Consider the following 19004-nt stretch of genomic DNA (forward strand, 5'->3'; position numbering starts at 1 on the left):
TGTCGTGCGTTAACGCAAGACCAGTCTTGTGTCTACCTGCAATTTTGTTATCGCAGGTAGACACAAGTAGTTGAAAACTAGTTGCAGCCTGCCGTCTGACTTGGGCATTACCTTCTGTCCCTCCGTTTTAGTTATGCTGTCATAGTTAGTCTTGCCGGAGTCCCAGTTTGTACTTTGCACACAATGTATACTGTTGTTAACCATTAGGCTACTATCACACTGTCTTGTATCTTGCCACATAAGTGGCGTGTGGGTCTAACACCAAGAAATGAGGTGTATTTTGTCCAAAATTAAAGTCCTGTGATGTACACGATATATGTGTGACATTTCTGTGGTGTTCCTGTGGCGTATCTGGGGTTTGTATGGGGTTCAAAAGACATAAAGTTATGGTGTACTGAGGCGTATGCATGGTGTATGATGCGTTGCTGTGGCGTAACCGTTTCATTGCTTTCATGGGTGTGGCATTTCATTCATACGTGTGACATTGCTGCTGCGTACTTGCAGCGTATCTGCAGTGTTCACAGGTGGGTATAAAAGGGGGCCCCATGCTGCGTTTGTTGTCATTCATCACAGTCAAGAAAGCATCATGCCAGCAAAGTAGTCAGGACCCAAGAAGGGCAAGGGAAGACATCAGTCGCACCTTCATCAGACACATGTCAATTAAAGCATTCGCACGGCGTAATAGGTGCTCGAGCAACGTTCCTGTTGCGTCACTGCTGCGTAGCTTTCATTTTTACGGTGTACACATGACGTACGTGTGATGTATTAAAGCTGCTACGTATGTGCTATGGATTTTTAAGTGCGGACTTAAAAATACGCCACACCCTGGCGTACAAGGAGATCGTGTTATGCATCCTAGAGTATTAGCTACATAAGCTGGCGAGGTTGTGATGTTCCTTTCTTACTGCCACATATCCTGATATGCCATACATATGCAAGGCTGAAATGCCAGTGTGTGAACCAAGCATTAGGTGACAACTGGCATACCTAACAACCTGTGTTTTTCTTTCTGTTTCTCCCTCTCTCTGTCTCTATTTCTCTTGAGTTACACATCAATCCTGAGATACCAGTGATGCTGACCGCACCTGCTCTACAGACCTGCCTAATCCATCCTCCTCTAACTGGCAGAGGAGGAGGCGTCGCAGTTATTTATAATGATTATCTAGGTGTAACACACAAACCTAGTTATAAATTTAATACATTTGAAGTTCTTCATACTCATATAATGTATGTAGCATCGAAAAATAGGTCTACCCAGTTAATTCTGTTACTTATTATTTACAGGCCCCTGGGGCCATATTCTGAGTTTCTTTCTGAATTTGCAGATTTTATCTCAGACCTGGTTATTTCCTTAGACAAAGTTTTAGTTATCGGAGATTTTAATATTCACTTCGATAACCCAGAAGACCCTTTGAAAACAGCATTTGTGTCCATTTTAGATTCAGTAGGAGTTAATCAGAATGTCATAGGACCGACCCATAATGGTGGTCACACCCTCGATCTAATACTAACATTCGGGTTAAACGTAGAAAATATAGTCATACTTCCACAGTCTGAAGTTATCTCAGATCATTCTCATTTCATTCAAAATATGTCTGAGTAATAATATATGCACCTCACCACACTACTGTATTAAATGTACATTCACGTCAACTACTGCACAGAGCTTTATAAATGATCTCCCAGAGTTGTCAACTTTGACTGGGTCACTGTCAGCCCCTGCAGAACTTGATCAGGCAATTGAATGCTGAGAGTCAACGTTCCGCCATACTTTAGGTAATGTAGCTCCTCTTAAAAGGAAAATGGTCAGAGACAAAAAATTAGCACCCTGGTATGATGATGACACTCGCACTTTAAAACAGACCTCTTGAAAATTGGAACGTAAATGGCGTCAAACAAAATTGGTAGTGTTCAAATTAGCGTGGAAGGAGAGCTTGCTGAAGTATAGAAAAGCTCCTAGTGCTGCTAGATCAACATATCTCTCTTCCCAAAAAGAAGATAACAAAAATAATCCTAGATTCCTATTTAATACTGTAGTAAAATTAACCAGGAATAAGTCCACTATAGACACATGCACACCTGCAGTATGTAGTAGGAACGACTTCATGAATTTTTTTAATGACAAAATTGAGAATATCCAACAAAAAAAATCTAATTACTAATTTAAGGTCAGACAATGTAAGTGACCCTGTAGTTAACAATATAACTGTATCAGATCAGCAATTAGAATGTTTTATTCCCCTTAGAAAAATTGAATTACTTTCATTAATCTCGGCATCAAAAGCCTCAACTTGTGTACTAGATCCCTTACCTACACATCTATTCAAACGGATAATACCTGAAGTAATTGAACCACTTCTAAAAATAATAAATTCTTCTCTTAGGATTGGCTATGTACCCAAATCCTTTAAACTAGCAATTATCAAACCCCTGATTAAAAAACCTGACCTTGATCCCTGTCAGCTGTCCAATTATTGGCCAATATCAAACCTCCCCTTTATCTCCAAGATCCTTGAAAAAGCTGTGGCACAGCAGTTATGCTTATATTTACATAGGAATAACATCCATGAAATGTATCAGTCAGGATTTAGACCTCATCATAGCACAGAGACAGCTCTGGTTAAAGTAGTAAACGACCTACACAGCAAAAAATGATATCTTAGCAAGTGAAAATACAACCCCGATTCCAAAAAAGCTGGGACAAAGTACAAATTGTAAATAAAAATGGAATGAAATAATTTACAGATCTCAAAAACTGATATTGTATTCACAATAGAACATAGACAACATATCAAATGTCGAAAGTGAGACATTTTGAAATTTCATGCCAAATATTGGCTCATTTGAAATTTCATGACAGCAACACATCTCAAAAAAGTTGGGACAGGGGCAATAAGAGGCTGGAAAAGTTAAAGGTACAAAAAAGGAACAGCTGGAGGACCAAATTGCAACTCATTAGGTAAATTGGCAATACATCATTAACATGACTGGGTATAAAAAGAGGATCTTGGAGTGGCAGTGGCTCTCAGAAGTAAAGATGGGAAGAGGATCACCAATCCCCCTAATTCTGCGCCGACAAATAGTGGAGCAATATAAGAAAGGAGTTTGACAGTGTAAAATTGCAAAGAGTTTGAACATATCATCATCTACAGTGCATAATATCATCAAAAGATTCAGAGAATCTGGAAGAATCTCTGTGCGTAAGGGTCAAGGCCAGAAAACCATACTGGGTGCCCGTGATCTTCGGGCCCTTAGACGGCACTGCATCACATACAAGCATGCTTCTGTATTGGACATCACAAAATGGTCTCAGGAATATTTCCAGAGAACATTATCTGTGGACACAATTCACCATGCCATCCGCCGTTGCTAGCTAAAACTCTATAGTTCAAAGAAGAAGCCGTATCTAAACATGATCCAGAAGCGCAGACATCTTCTCTGGGCCAAGGCTAATTTAAAATGGACTGTGGCAAAGTGGAAAACTGTTCTGTGGTCAGATGAATCAAAATTTGAAGTTCTTTATGGAAATCAGGGACGCCGTGTCATTCGGACTAAAGAGGAGAAGGACGACCCAAGTTGTTATCAGCGCTCAGTTCAGAAGCCTGCATCTCTGATGGTATGGGGTTGCATTAGTGCGTGTGGCATGGGCAGCTTACACATCTGGAAAGACACCATCAATGCTGAAAGGTATATCCAGGTCCTAGAGCAACATATGCCAACATATGCTCCCATCCAGACGACGTCTCTTTCAGGGAAGACCTTGCATTTTCCAACATGACAATGCCAAACCACATACTGCATCAATTACAGCATCATGGCTGCGTAGAAGACGGGTCCGGGTACTGAACTGGCCAGCCTGCAGTCCAGATCTTTCACCCATAGAAAACATTTGGCGCATCATAAAATGGAAGATATGACAAAAAAGACCTAAGACAGTTGAGCAACTAGAATCCTACATTAGACAAGAATGGGTTAACATTCCTATCCCTAAACTTGAGCAACTTGTCTCCTCAGTCCCCAGACGTTTACAGACTGTTGTAAAGACAAAAGGGGATGTCTCACAGGGGTAAACATGGCCTTGTCCCAACTTTTTTGAGATGTGTTGTTGTCATGAAATTTAAAATCACCTAATTTTTCTTTTTAAATGATACATTTTCTCAGTTTAAACATTTGATATGTCATCTATGTTCTATTCTGAATAAAATTTGGAATTTTGAAACTTCCACATCATTGCATTCCGTTTTTATTTACAATTTGTACTTTGTCCCAACTTTTTTGGAATCGGGGTTGTATCTTGAAAATAGTTGAAGCGATCTAGCATTTCTTATTAGAAGAAAACAAGACACCAATTTTGAGATTATTAAACCTAGTTCTAGATTGCAACCAACTTATTCTAAGATGTCTTACCAAGTGTAATTATCTTACTGCACTGGCAGATTATTTCACTTGATTATAGTCTAAATGTTCTCAAATTTATTATGTTTTTCCTTATATTAGGATGGCTAGTTTTTGCAGTGTACTGTTGGCGTCTGATCAGGGCTGTGTCTCGCTACTTGTGTTGCTTGACCTTAGTGAAGCATTTGATACCATTGATCATTCCATTCTCCTGGATAGACTAGAAAATGTTGTGGGAGTTAAGGGAATGGCCCTCTCCTGACTCAGGTCTTATTTAACTGATCGCTATCAGTATGTTGATGTTAATGGTGATTTTTCTAGACATACTGAGGTAAAGTTTGGTGTTCCACAAGGTTCTGTCTTGGGTCCACTGCTTTTTTCTTTATATATGTTACCTCTGGGTGATATTATTTGTAAACATTGTACTAGTTTCCACTGTTATGCTGATGACACACAGTTGTATGTTTCTGCAAAACCTGATGAGAGACACCAGCTTAATAGAATTGAGGAAGGTGTAAAGGACATTAGACACTGGATGCTTATTCACTTCCTTCTGCTTAACTCTGACAAGACTGAAGTACTTGTACTAGGACCACATGCAGCTAGAAGTAAGTTTTCTGATTACACAGTAACTCTGGATGGCCTTTCTGTTTCTTCACATGCAGCAGTAAAAGACCTTGGAGTGATTATTGACCCCAGTCTTTCATTCGAAACTCACATTGATAACATTACCCAGATAGCTTTCTTTCATCTCAGAAATATTGCTAAGGTAAGAAATTTTATGTCACTACATGATGCGGATAAACTAATTCATGCTTTTGTTACTTCCAGGTTGGATTATTGTAATGCCTTACTGTCTGGATGTTCCAATAAGTGCATAAACAAGCTCCAGTTAGTTCAAAATGCAGCAGCAAGAGTCTTTACTAGAACTAGAAAATATGACCACATCACCCCTGTCTTATCCACACTGCATTGGCTCCCAATCAAATTTCGTATTGATTATAAAATACTACTATTAACCTTGGGTGGCACGGTGGTGTAGTGGTTAGCGCTGTCGCCTCACAGCAAGAAGGTCCGGGTTTGAGCCCCATGGCCGGCAAGGGCCTTTCTGTGCAGAGTTTGCATGTTCTCCCCGTGTCCGCGTGGGTTTCCTCCGGGTGCTCCGGTTTCCCCCACAGTCCAAAGACATGCAGGTTAGGTTAACTGGTGACTCTAAATTGACCGTAGGTGTGAATGTGAGTGTGAATGGTTGTCTGTGTCTATGTGTCAGCCCTGTGATGACCTGGCGACTTGTCCAGGGTGTACCCCGCCTTTCGTCCGTAGTCAGCTGGGATAGGCTCCAGCTCGCCTGCAACCCTATAGAACAGGATAAAGCAGCTAGAGATAATGAGATGAGATGAGACTATTGACCTTTAAAGCACTGAATGGTCTCGCACCACAGTACCGGAGTGAACTTCTAGTCCTCTATGACCCGCCACACCTACTAAGATCAAAAGGTGCAGGCTATCTGCTGGTACCTCGTATAGTGAAGGCTACATCAGGGGGCAGACCCTTTTCTTACAAAGCCCCACAGTTATGGAACAGCCTTCCAAGTAATGTTCGGGAATCAGACACAGTCTCAGCATTTAAGTCTAGGCTGAAAACATATCTGTTTAGTCAAGCCTTGTGTTAATGATGTTTATGAGGTAAAGGTGTAGATCTGGAGGGTCCTCAGAGTGTTTTGGTAAACTGGGATGTATGGATGCTGTCAGTCCCCCACTCACTTGCTCACTTGAGTTTGTTGATGGTGTAGTGGCTGGCTGCTTTATGTCCCAGGGCTCCCTCATGCCTGTGTTACCTTCTGGCTCTCCCCTTTTAGTTATGCTGTCATAGTTAGTTGCCAGAGTCCCTGCTTGTACTCAATGCAATATGTATACTGTTCCTGCTTATTCAGGTGACATTGGGCATACCTAACAACCTGTATTTTCTCTCTCTCTCTGTCCCCCCCCCAAAAAAAAAAAAATCTGTCCCTGTGAGCTACATGTCGATTCTGGGATCAAGATGCTGACCTCTTCTGCTCCTCGGATCTGCCTGATCCATCCTGGTGCCCTGTGTCTGGTTGGAGTCTTATCGCATTGCTCCTGTGGAGGACGGCCCCATGTGGACAGTTGAAAGTCACACCTGGAGGATGCTCTGGACTCTTATAGTAATGCTTTTATAGCTGCGGACTACAGTTGACTTGCTAACTTTAGGACTGCAGTTGTCATGAACAGTTTTGCACTCAAGTTTCCATCAACGAAGAGTTATAACATCAATGAAACTGACTTCATGTTAAAACTGTTAATGTTATAGTCATGTCGTCTGTTGTTGCCCAGATGAGGATGGGTTCCTTTTTGAGTCTGGTTCCTCTTGAGGTTTCTTCCTCATGTCGTCTGAGGGAGTTTTTCCTTGCCACCGTCGCCACAGGCTTGCTCATTGGGGATAGATTAGGGATAAAATTAGCTCATGTTTTAAATCATTCAAATTCTGTAAAGGTGCTTTGCGACAATGTTTATTGTTAAAAGCGCTTTACAAATAAATTTGACTTGACTTGACTGCAGTTGTCATGAACAGCGTTACACTTGGATCTCCATCGATGGACAGATGGTGGCTTTAACAAAATAGACTTTGTGCTGGGACTATAGTGAATTTCCTGGTTACACAGTTGTAGTTTGTGACTATAGAGGACACAGTTATAGAAGTAAGTTATTTCTGATCACCTTATCTGTAATCACTCAAATGAGGATGGGCTCCCTTTTGAGTCTGGTTCCTCTCAAAGTTTCTTCCTCAAGTCATCTAAGGGAGCTTTTCCTTGCCACCATCACTTCAGACTTGCTCATTAGGGATAAATATTTATTAGGGATAAAATTATTTCATGTGTTTAAAGTCTTTATTTTTCTGTAAAGCTGCTTTGCGACAATCTTTGTTGTTAAAAGTGCTATGTGAATAAACTGGCTTGACTTGACTCTAGAACATTGTTATTGCTACATTACCATCTTAATAGTCACACACATCAGTGCAGCATCTCCTCAGCAGTCGAGACATGCATTCCCATCACTGACACTAATGCGGTACACATCTTGATGCATTGCCAATGAGCTGAGACATTTAAGATTCCTATGAAGAAACTACTAATGTGATATGATACGATTCACCCCTGTTGAGATGCGGTGCAATTTGAGCCAATTTGATTCAACACAATGTGATTCAACATGTTACGGTGCAATGCAAAAGAATATGATGTTATGCAGTTCAAATCTTCACCGAGAGACATGATTAAAACTGGCCACTTACAGCATTGGAGATGAGAGGGCATGTTTATGAAACGGTGTAGGGGATGAATCAATCTAAATATAAAATTATTGGTCACTTGACATGTAATGATTCACCCAATTCAAGATTCAGATACATTTATGATATTGAACATTTTATATTGGTACAAGGGCAAAATCGCCCCTCCCAAGCTAATAAGACAAGACATTACAACCAAGGACAAGGGTCCTTATGGCAACACTTCAATGAACTTGCATAGAAAAATATTGAATCATGAACAAAAAATATCCCTCCAAATGTCAGGTTACTGAAAAGTACACAAACAATTTCCTTCTTTTCCAAAGTAAATCAGTTGCCTTTCTACAATTAAATACAACTCCAATTCCAAAAATTTTGGGACACTCTAAAACATAAATAGAAACTGAATGCAATGATTCAAAAACGTTTTTTGACCTAGATTCAATTGAATACAGTACAAAGACAAGATATTTAATGTTCAAACTGAAACTTTATTGTTTTTTGTAAGTATACACTGATTCTGAATTTGATGCCTGCAACTAGAGCCCTGCACTCCCACGGGAGTCCTGCGGGACTCGCAGGACCCGCCGCAAAGCAGTGCGGCGCGGGACAAATTTTGATAGCTCATTGCGGGCGCGGGCGGGAGCAGGAGTGCACATATGCGGGCGCGAGCGGGAGCGGGAGTGCACATATGCGGGCGCGAGCGGGAGCGGTGATAAGCTGCAGTCCCACTAACTAAAAACGTGTTTAAAATAAAATTTATAAATTATTAATTTATGTCTATCATATATAATTTGTGCTGGATATTTTATTTGGCATTAATAAAAACATTTTAAGATGCCTAAATTTGCAGAGAGAGTCAGATTGCCAGATTGAGTGAGGAATGGTATCTTAAATTTGCCATTGATCACCCTAACGGGCAATCCTTTGATCACTCTAATGACTCGCCGTTCACACCCAGCCTCCAGTGACCCACACTAATATGATGCCTCAATGACACCTTAGATGAGCTGGTCATCAGAATTCTGATTCTGATCCAGGAGAGGATAAATATCTCTCGTACGTTTCCGATTCCTTTCCTCTTCCGTGTTTGAGATCTCCGATCATGGCAGAAGAGCAGAGCTCCTTTACTGAAGCTCACAGTGCTTCAAAAGTAAATGCTGCTTTAAAAAGAGGTACATTTACCATTAAAAAGTCAAGAGTCCTGAAATCGGACATTTTAGTTAGAAATGGTTTACAAATGTAAACTGGGTTAGCCTAATGTTTTGTATGGCTGAACAATAAATATACCAAATTTCCACTTGGAATTACGTGCTCGCCTGTCTTTTTTTATTGTTTATTATTATTATTATTATTAGTAGTAGTAGTAGTAGTAGTAGAGACGGCGGCACGGTGGTGTAGTGGTTAGCGCTGTCGCCTCACAGCAAGAAGGTCCGGGTTCGAGCCCCGTGGCCAGCGAGGGCCTTTCTGTGCGGAGTTTGCATGTTCTCCCCGTGTCCGCGTGGGTTTTCTCCGGGTGCTCCGGTTTCCCCCACAGTCCAAAGACATGCAGGTTAGGTTAACTGGTGACTCTAAATTGACCGTAGGTGTGAATGTGAGTGTGAATGGTTGTCTGTGTCTATGTGTCAGCCCTGTGATGACCTGGCAACTTGTCCAGGGTGTACCCCGCCTTTCGCCCGTAGTCAGCTGGGATAGGCTCCAGCTTGCCTGCAACCCTGTAGAACAGGATAAAGCGGCTACAGATAATGAGATGAGATTATTAGAGACACTGATGAAGGCAACAGCCAAAACGTTTGTCTCCTTCTGCTGCTAAAAACAACTGAAAAGAAATGTAACTAAAAGAATAAGTTCAAGAGTGCAATCCATCTCTCCTTTCACACTAATTATTCATAGGAGACGCACCATGGGAGAGCGCATACTTAAATGATTAGCCTACTTAAATAATAATAATAATAATAATAATAATAATAATTATTAGAGACACTGACGAAGGCAACAGCCGAAATGTTTGTCTCCTTCTGCTGCTAAAAACAACTGAAAAGAAATGTAACTAAAAGAATAAGTTCAAGAGTGCGATCCATCTCTCCTTTCACATTAATTATTCATAGGAGACGCACCACGGGAGAGCACATACTTAAATGATTAGCCTACTTAAATAATTATTATTATTAGGTCTACATGTTGCCATTTCAACATTCCGAATTCAAAAACAAGGTAAATAATAACAAATGTGAACGTGAGCTGTAGATATTTATGCTCAAATCCACTCAAAGTAGGGGGCGGGGCACCATCACGCTGTGTCAAGACAAGAACTTTCCTGAGAAATAACGCGAACGTCTGCATCATGCGGGATTTGTGGGCGGGAGCGGGACAAAATATGGCAGGTGCGGGCGGGAGCGGGACTGAAAATCATAATTCTTTGCGGGCGCGGGCGCGGGCGGGAGTGGGACTGAAAAATCATAATTCTTTGCGGGCGTGGGCGGGAGCGGGACTGCACAATGCGGGCGCGGGCAGGAGTGGGACTGAAAAATCCGACCCGCACAGACCTCTACCTGCAACACATTCCAAAAAAGCTGGGACGGGGCATGTTTATCAAGGTGTTACATCACCTTTTCAACACTTAACAACACTCAGTAAGCATTTGGGAACTGATGACACTGTGTTGAAGTTTTGAATGTGAAATTCTTCTCCATTCTTGCATGATACAGTGGTGCTTGAAAGTTTCTAAACCCTTTTTAAAATTTTCAATATTTCTGCATAAATATGACCTAAAACATCATCAGATTTTCACACAAGTCCTAAAAGTAGATAAAGAGAACCAAGTTAAACAAATGAGACAAAAATATTATACTTGGTCATTTATTTATTGAGGAAAAGGATCCAATATTACATATCTGTGAGTGGCAAAAGTATGTGAACCTCTAGGATTAGCAGTTAATTTGAAAGTGAAATTAGAGTCAGGTGTTTTCAATCAATGGGATGACAATCAGGTGTGAGTGGGCACCCTGTTTTATTTAAAGAACAGAGATCCATCAAAGTCTGATCTTCACAACACATTTGTGGAAGTGTATCATGGCACAAACAAAGGAGATTTCTGAGGAGCTCAGAAAAAGCGTTGTTGATGCTCATCAGGCTGGAAAAGGTTACAAAACCATCTCTAAAGAGTTTGGACTCCACCAATCCACAGTCAGACAGATTGTGTACAAATGGAGGAAATTCAAGACCATTGTTACCCTCCCCAGGAGTGGTCGACCAACAAAGATCACTCCAAGAGCAAGGCGTGTAATAGTTGGTGAGGTCACAAAGGACCCCAGGGTAACTTCTAAGCAACTGAAGGCCTCTCTCACATTGGCTAATGTTAATGTTCATGAGTCCACCATCAGGAGAACACTGAACAACAATGGTGTGCATGGCAGGGTTGCAAGGAGAAAGCCACTGCTCTCCAAAAAGAACATTGCTGTTCATCTGCAGTGTGCTAAAGATCATGTGGACAAGCCAGAAGGCTATTGGAAAAATGTTTTGTGGACGGATGAGACCAAAATAAAACTTTTTGGTTTAAATGAGAAGCATTATGTTTGGAGAAAGGAAAATGCTGCATTCCAGCATAAGAACCTTATCCCATCTGTGAAACATGGTGGTGGTAGTATCATGGTTTGGGCCTGTTTTGCTGCATCTGGGCCAAGACGGCTTGCTATCATTGATGTAACAATGAATTCTGAATTATACCAGTGAATTCTAAAGGAAAATGTCAGGACATCTGTCCATGAACTGAATCTCAAGAGAAGGTGGGTCATGCAGCAAGACAACGACCCTAAGCACACAAGTCATTCTACCAAAGAATGGTTAAAGAAGAATAAAGTTAATATTTTGGAATGGCCAAGTCAAAGTCCTGAACTTAATCCAATCAAAATGTTGTGGAAGGACCTGAAGCGAGCAGTTCCTGTGAGGAAACCCACCAACATCCCAGAGTTGAAGCTGTTCTGTATGGAGGAATGGGCTAAAATTCCTCCAAGCCGGTGTGCAGGACTGATCAACAGTTACTGGAAATGTTTAGTTGCAGTTATTGCTGCACAAGGGGGTCACACCAGATACTGAAACAAAAGTTCACATACTTTTGCCACTTACAGCTATGTAATATTGGATCATTTTCCTCAATAAATAAATGACCAAGTATAATATTTTTGTCTCATTTGTTTAACTGGGTTCTCTTTATCTACTTTTAGGACTTGTGTGAAAATCTGATTATGTTTTAGGTCATATTTATGCAGAAATATAGAAAATTTTAAATGGTTCACAAACTTTCAAGCACCACTGTATATGACTTCAGTTGCTTAACAGTCTCTGTTGTCATATTTTGTGCTTCATAATGCACCACATGTTCTCAATGGGAGGCACAGTTTAGCACCCACACTCTTTTATGACAAAGCCATGCTGTTGTAACATATGCAGAATGTGGCATGGCATTGTATTGTTGGAAAATGTCAGGACATCCCTGAAAAGACATCATCTGGATGACATCATTTTTGCTCCAAAACCTGTCTGTACCTTTCAGCATGAATGGTGCCTTCGCACATGTGCATGTTACCCATGCCATGGGCATAAACACACCCACATACCATCACAGATGCTTGCATTTGAATTTTGTGCTGGTAACAATCTGGATGATCCTTTTTCTCTTTATTCCAGAGGACACAATGTGCTTGATTTCCAAAAACAATTCAAAATGTGGACTCATCCGACCACAGTACACTTTTCCATTTTGTGTCAGTCCATCTCAGATGAGCTCAACCCAAGAGAATTTGGTGTCATTTCTGGATGTTGTTGATATATGGCTTTCGTTTTGCATGGTACAGTTGTGTTCAAATAAATAGCAATGCGTTAAAAACGTGAATAAATTGAAATATTTTTAATAGCTTTTATTTCCATATTTCAAATCTAGGGGAACATTACACATTCAATTCCAAATCAAAGCATTACCAAATTTTATCAAGTTTACATTATTGTTTTAAGGGAAGCAAAGAAAATGAATATTAATCTGTTAAAAATTTTGATATTTTTCTCTTCAAACTGAACTAATATTTAGTTGTATGGTGCATAAGTGTACTCTTGGTGCCAGTCCCAAGCCCAGATAAATTGGAGAGGGTTGCATCAGGAAGGGCATCCGGCATAAAACTGTGCCAAATCTAACATGCAGAATGAAAAGAGAAATACTATACTGGATCGGTCGGGGCCCGGGTTAACAATGACTGCCTCTGGTACTGTTGGTCAACAGGGTGCCAGTGGAAAGTGTGCTACTGTTGCGCCAAAATGGAGAAGGAGAAAGAGAGGGGGGAGGCGTGTTAGGAGAGAGCATGAAAGATGGAAGGGAAGGAGCTTAGAATTGAGGGTAGGAACACTGAATGTGGGAACATTGACTGGCAGAGTGAGAGAGTTAGCAGGTATGATGGAAAGAAGGAAGTTGGACATTTTGTGTGTGCAGGAGACAAGGTGGAAAGGAAGTAAGGCCAAGAACATTGGAGATGGATGCAAGTTGTTTTATTATGGAGTCAATGGAAAGAGAAATGGTGTTAGTATTGTTTTGAGGGGAGATTTGGTCAACAGTGTGATTGATGTGAAGATGGTGTCAAATAGAGTGATAGGCAATAAGTTGGAGATTCAAAGAGTGGTAATCAATGTGGTGTGTGCGTATGCCCCACAGGTTGGATGTGAGAATGAAGAGAAAGAGTCTTTCTGTGAAAAGATGAATGAAGTGGTAGAAAGTATACCAAGGGAGGAGCATGTGCTGATAGGAGCAAATTTCAACGGACATGTTGGCAAGAGAAACAGAGGAGATGAGGACGTGATGGGCACATATGGTGTAAGAGAGAGAAATATGGAAGAGCAAATGGTGGTTGATTTTTCAAAGAGGATGAATTTGGCAATAGTCAATACATACATTGAGAAGAAAAAGCAGCACAGGGTGACGTTTAAGAGTGGAGGAAGATCTACACAGGTGGACTACATACTCTGCAGAAGGGGTAACCTGAAGGAGATTGGAGACTGTAAAGTGATGGCAGGGGAGAGTGTAGCTAGACAACATCAAGTGGTCGTGTGCAGGATGAGCTTGAAAGTGAAAAAGAGGAAGTGTGAAATAGTGGAGCCAAAGATTAAGTGGTGGAAACTAAAAGAGGTTGAACATCAGAAGGAGTTTAGGGAAGAAATGAGACAAGCATTGAGTGGTCATGGAAGTCTGCCAGAAGATTGGAATACTACTGCTGTACTAGTAGGAGAGGCAGCAAGGAAGGTGCTAGGGTGGTCATCGGGAAGGAGGAAGGAAGACAAGGAGACATTGTGGTGGAACAAAGAAGTGCAGGAAATTATAAAAGAGAAGAGGCTAGCAAAGAAGAATTGGGATGATCAGAGAGATGAGGAAAGCAGGTGGTTATACAGAGAGACGAGACAGAAGGCAAAAAGAGCGGTAGCAAAGGCAAAAGCAGATGCATATCAGGAGTTGTATGAAAGACTGGAGACCAAAGAAGGAGAGAAAGGCCTGTACAGACTAGCTAGGCAGAGAAACAGGGAAGCGAGGGATGTACAGCAGATAAGAGTGATGAAAGATGTAAATGGAAATGTGCTGACAAACAGAGAGAGTGTATTAAGAAGGTGGAAAGAGTATTTTGAGGATTTATTAAATGAGGAGAATCCAAGAGAGAAAAGGTCAGATTCATTGGAGACAGCAAATCAGGAAGCAGAGCTGGTTAGTTAGGATGAGGTGAGTACAGCCATGAAAAGAATGAAGACTGGGGAAGCAGTCGGACCAGATGGTATCCCGATTGAGGCTTGGAGATGTTTGAGTGAGACAGCTGTGGAGTTCCTAACGAGATTGTTTAATAAGATCCTAGAGAATGAGAAAATGCCAAATGAATGGAGAAAGAGTGTGCTAGTCCCAATATACAAGAATAAGGGAGATGTCCAGAGATGCAGTAATTACAGAGGAATAAAATTGATGAGCCACACCATGAAGCTAAAGGAAAGGGTATTGGAGGCGAGATTGAGAAGAGACGTAGCAATCTGTGAACAGCAGTATGGGTTTATGTCAAGGAAGAGCATGTCGGATGCAATTTTTGCTTTAAGAATGTTAATGGAGAAGTACAGAGAAGGCCAGAGAAAGCTACATTGTGTGTTTGTAGACCTGGAGAAGGCATACGATAGAGTGCTGAGAGATGAGTTATGGTATTGTATGAGAAAGAGTGGAGTGAATGAGAAGTAAATTAGAGTGGTGCAAGACATGTATGAGAACAGTGAAACAGCAGTGAGGTGTGCAGTTGGAACGACTGAATGGTTCAAGGTGAAGGTGGGACTTCATCAAGGATCTGCTTTGAGTCCTTTTTTGTTTGCCATAGTGATGGATAGCTTGACGGACGAAGTGAGGCAAGAGTCACCATGGAACATGATGTTTGCGGATGATATTGTGATATGTGATGAAAGTAGAAAGGAGGTTGAGTTGGGTTTGGAGAGATGGAGGTGTTCATTGGAACAAAGAGGAATGAAGGTGAGCAGTAGCAAAACAGAATACATGTGCATCAATGACAATGGGGATGAATGTAGTGAAGATGCAAGGAGTAGACATCAAGAAAGTTGGTGAATTCAAGTACTTGGGGTCAACTGTGCAGGAAAATGGGGACTGCGATAATGAGGTGAGAAAGAGAGTGCAAGCAGGGTGGAGCAGTTGGAGAAGGATTTCGGGAGTCATTTGTGATAGGAAAGTCCCAGCAAACGTGAAAGGTAAGATGTGTAAGACAGTAGTGAGACCAACTGTGATGTATGGATTGGAGACCGTACCCTTAACAAAGAGGCAGGAGGCAAAGTTGGAGGTATCCGAGTTGAGGATGTTAAGGTTTGCGATGGGAGTGACAAGGTTGGACAGGATACGGAACGAGCACATCAGAGGGACAGCACATGTGGAGAGCTTGGGAATTAAGCTAAGAGAGATGAGACTGAGATGGTATGGGCACATCCTGAGAAGAGATGCAGAGCATGTGGGAAGAAGAATGTTGAGGATGGAGCTGCCAGGCAAACGAAAATGAGGAAGGCCAAGGAGGAGATACATGGATGTGGTGAGAGAGGACATGAAAATGGCAGGTGTGGTAGAGAAGGTTGCGGAAGACAGGGAGCAATGGAGACAAAAGATCTGGTGTGGCGACCCCTAATCGGGAGCAGCCAAAAGAAGAAGAAGAAGAACAATTGTTTTTGATAACTGCTGTGCATCTGTGTTGCATCGAGTCAACCAATGTCTGGTGTTTCAGCCCATGATAAACAAACTACATTCCACAGTTCCTCTGAATTTTTGGGTTTTGCTTCAGAACCTGCATTTTTAATGTCACTGAACAATGGGGTTGATGTCAGGGGATTGAGCTGGCCACTTCATTACCTCAATCCTTTTTGTCTGGAACCAAGATGTTACTTGTGTACTCGTGTGTTTGGGATCATTATCTTGTTGAAACACCCATTTCAAGGGCATTTCCTCTTCGGCATAGAGCAAGATAATCTCTTCACATATTTTGATGTATTCAAAGTGATCCATGATCCCTGGTATACAATAAATAGGCCCAACATCGTAGTATGAAAAACATCTCCATCCCATGATTCTTGTGCCACCAGACTTCACTGTCTTCATGGTGTACTGTGGCTTGAATTCAGTACCCAGGGGTCGTCTGAAGTACTGTCGATGACCACTAGACCCGAAAAGAACAATTTTACTTTCATCAATCCACAGAATGTTACACCATGTCTCTTCGGAAAATTGATGTGTTCCTTGGCTAATCTTAACCAATTCTGCACATGCCATTTTTTCAACAATTGTGCTTTATAGGGCTTCACTGCTGATAGCTTGGCTTCACTCAAACGTGTTCTGACTGTAACAGTACTTACAGGTAATTTTAAATCATCTGTGATCTTTCTGGAGCTGATGATTGGATGAATCTTTGCCATTCTGACTATTCTTTGATCTGTTTTAATAGTTGCTCATTTTCTGCGTTTGTGTTTTTTTTGCCATTTTAAAGCATTTAAGATCATTTTAGCTGAGCATCCTATAATTTGCTGCACTTCCTTATACATTTTCCCCTCTCCAATCAATTTTTTAAATCAAATTACGTTGTTCATCCAAACAATGTTTGGAATGGCACATTTTACCTAGCAATTCTGAAGGAAATATAACAATGTGTGAACTATTTGCTTCACTTCTTCCTTAATAAAGGACAATTAATGACATCTGCTTGGTAACAGAATGAATGAATTTTCTAATTCATTCTAAATTAATTCTAATTCTAAATTAATTCTAATTCTAATCATTCTAATTAATTCTAAACTCCACACTGCTATTACTTTGAACACACCCCTTTCAATGAATGAGTCAATTACTCAGAACAAGCAGCATGCATGTCATGACAGTTGGGTCTGTTGTTTTTCTATTATACTACTACATATACATGTAAATGACTTGCCATGCAGAAATATCACTACTACATGTTGTGATAATGTTACTAATACTATGTATTAATAACAGTGGTTCATCAGGTTACTGATGTTGTAATGCTATTTTTTTAACACAACTGTAGGTGCAGTGATGAACTGTGTTTATAACAACATGTTCCGAATTGTTCCCGAACCCATGTAGTAATATCCTTTATACAATTATGTCAGTTGTTAATGTAGGCATAGGGACTGCACTAATAATTCTACATTAATAGATCAAATTTTACTGATGCAAAGATGTTAGAAATGATGCATTGTGATTTCATCCCTAACTGTATTTGGTGCACACTTTTCTTAAATTGGGGCAATCACATTGTGAACTTTTAAATTGGTATACCGCTGTGAATCAGTGAATCTTACCAACCCTATTCTGCAGGGACAGGGCTGCACACACACAAATGCGAACCCTCTTTACCTCTATAGCACAACTGATATTTTTTAATCAATGTATACATTTTCTGTATGCATGAGGTCAAAATTGCATTCACTCAGCTAATAAGACAAGATGTAAATACTTAATTTATCTAGAAGTTTTTCTCTATTTCTTTTCTCTGTTTATCTGTAATGATGCTGCTGGAATCTTAATTTCCCTGAGGGAACCCTCCCAAAGGGATCAATAAAGTTTTATCTAATCTAATCTAAGATGTTACATGATGTTGGGTGGCATGGTGGTGTAGTGGTTAGCACGGTCGCCTCACAGCAAGAAGGTTCTGGGTTTGAACCCAGCGGCCGGCAAGGGTTTTCCTGTGTGGAGTTTGCATGTTCTCCCCGTGTCTGTGTGGGTTTCCTCCGGGTGCTCCGGTTTCCCCCACAATCCAAAGACATGCAGGTTAGGTTAATATGGGATGGCCTTGGGCTGAGGCGCCCTTGAGCGAGGCACCTAACTCCCACCTTCTCTCCAGGCACTGTTAGCATGGCTGCCCACTGCTCTGGGTATGTGTGTGTGCTCATTGCTCGTGTGTGTGTGTGTGTTCACTGCTTCAGATGGGTTAAATGCAGAGAGGAAATTTCACAAATGTGTGATGAATAAAGTTGTGCTTGCTTTTCTTTCTTACATTAGATACACTAGGACTTATGGCAACACTTCTGTGAACTTGTATAGAAGAATATTGACCCATGAACAGAAAATGTCCCTCCAAATGTCAGGTTACTCAAATCTACACAAAAGATTTCCTTCCTTTCCAAAGTAAGGAAAAAAATGGCACCGTCCTAGTGGCAGCCTGTCATAGCAGCTCCAGGTACATAAGAAGGGCCTGAGCCGGCTTTATTTCCTGAGGAGGGTCAGGTCCTTTCATTTCCGCAACAAGATGCTGCAGATGTTTTATCAGTCTGTTGTGGCGAGCACCATCTTCTTTGTTGTGGTGTCCTGGGGTGCGGGCATCAAGACAAAGGATGCCAACAGACTGAACAAACTGATCAGGAAGGCAGAGTCTGTTGTTGGCTCTAAACTGGTCACCCTGGAGGAGGTGGTGGAGGGCAGGATTCTGACAAAACTGTTGGCAATCATGAACAATCCCTCTCACCCCCTCCATAAAACACTGGACAAGCTAAAGAGCAGTTTCAGCAACAGACTCATTCAACCCAACTGCTCCAAGGAACGATACAGGAAATCATTCCTACCCATGGCAATCAGACTTTACAACTCATCTACCTCTGTTAGAGCCATGATCACACATCTGGACTAATTCTACCTGTCACCCTCTGCGCTACATATAACATAGTATAACGTTTACTTAGTGTTTACTATGGGACGTGTGACATGGGAATATTATCCGTATTGATATTAT

At 41.2% G+C, this 19004-nt stretch overlaps 1 protein-coding gene across 1 annotated transcript in view; it reads right to left on the minus strand.

Annotated features, from left to right (window-relative positions):
* The window catches only part of LOC132893060 (citron Rho-interacting kinase), a 450073-nt gene that overhangs the window by 46788 nt on the left and 384281 nt on the right, over positions 1–19004 (minus strand). The gene's annotated exons all lie outside the window — the stretch shown is intronic.

This window comes from Neoarius graeffei, chromosome 10, assembly GCF_027579695.1.
Source record: "Neoarius graeffei isolate fNeoGra1 chromosome 10, fNeoGra1.pri, whole genome shotgun sequence".
NCBI classification, from domain to species: Eukaryota; Metazoa; Chordata; class Actinopteri; order Siluriformes; family Ariidae; genus Neoarius; species Neoarius graeffei.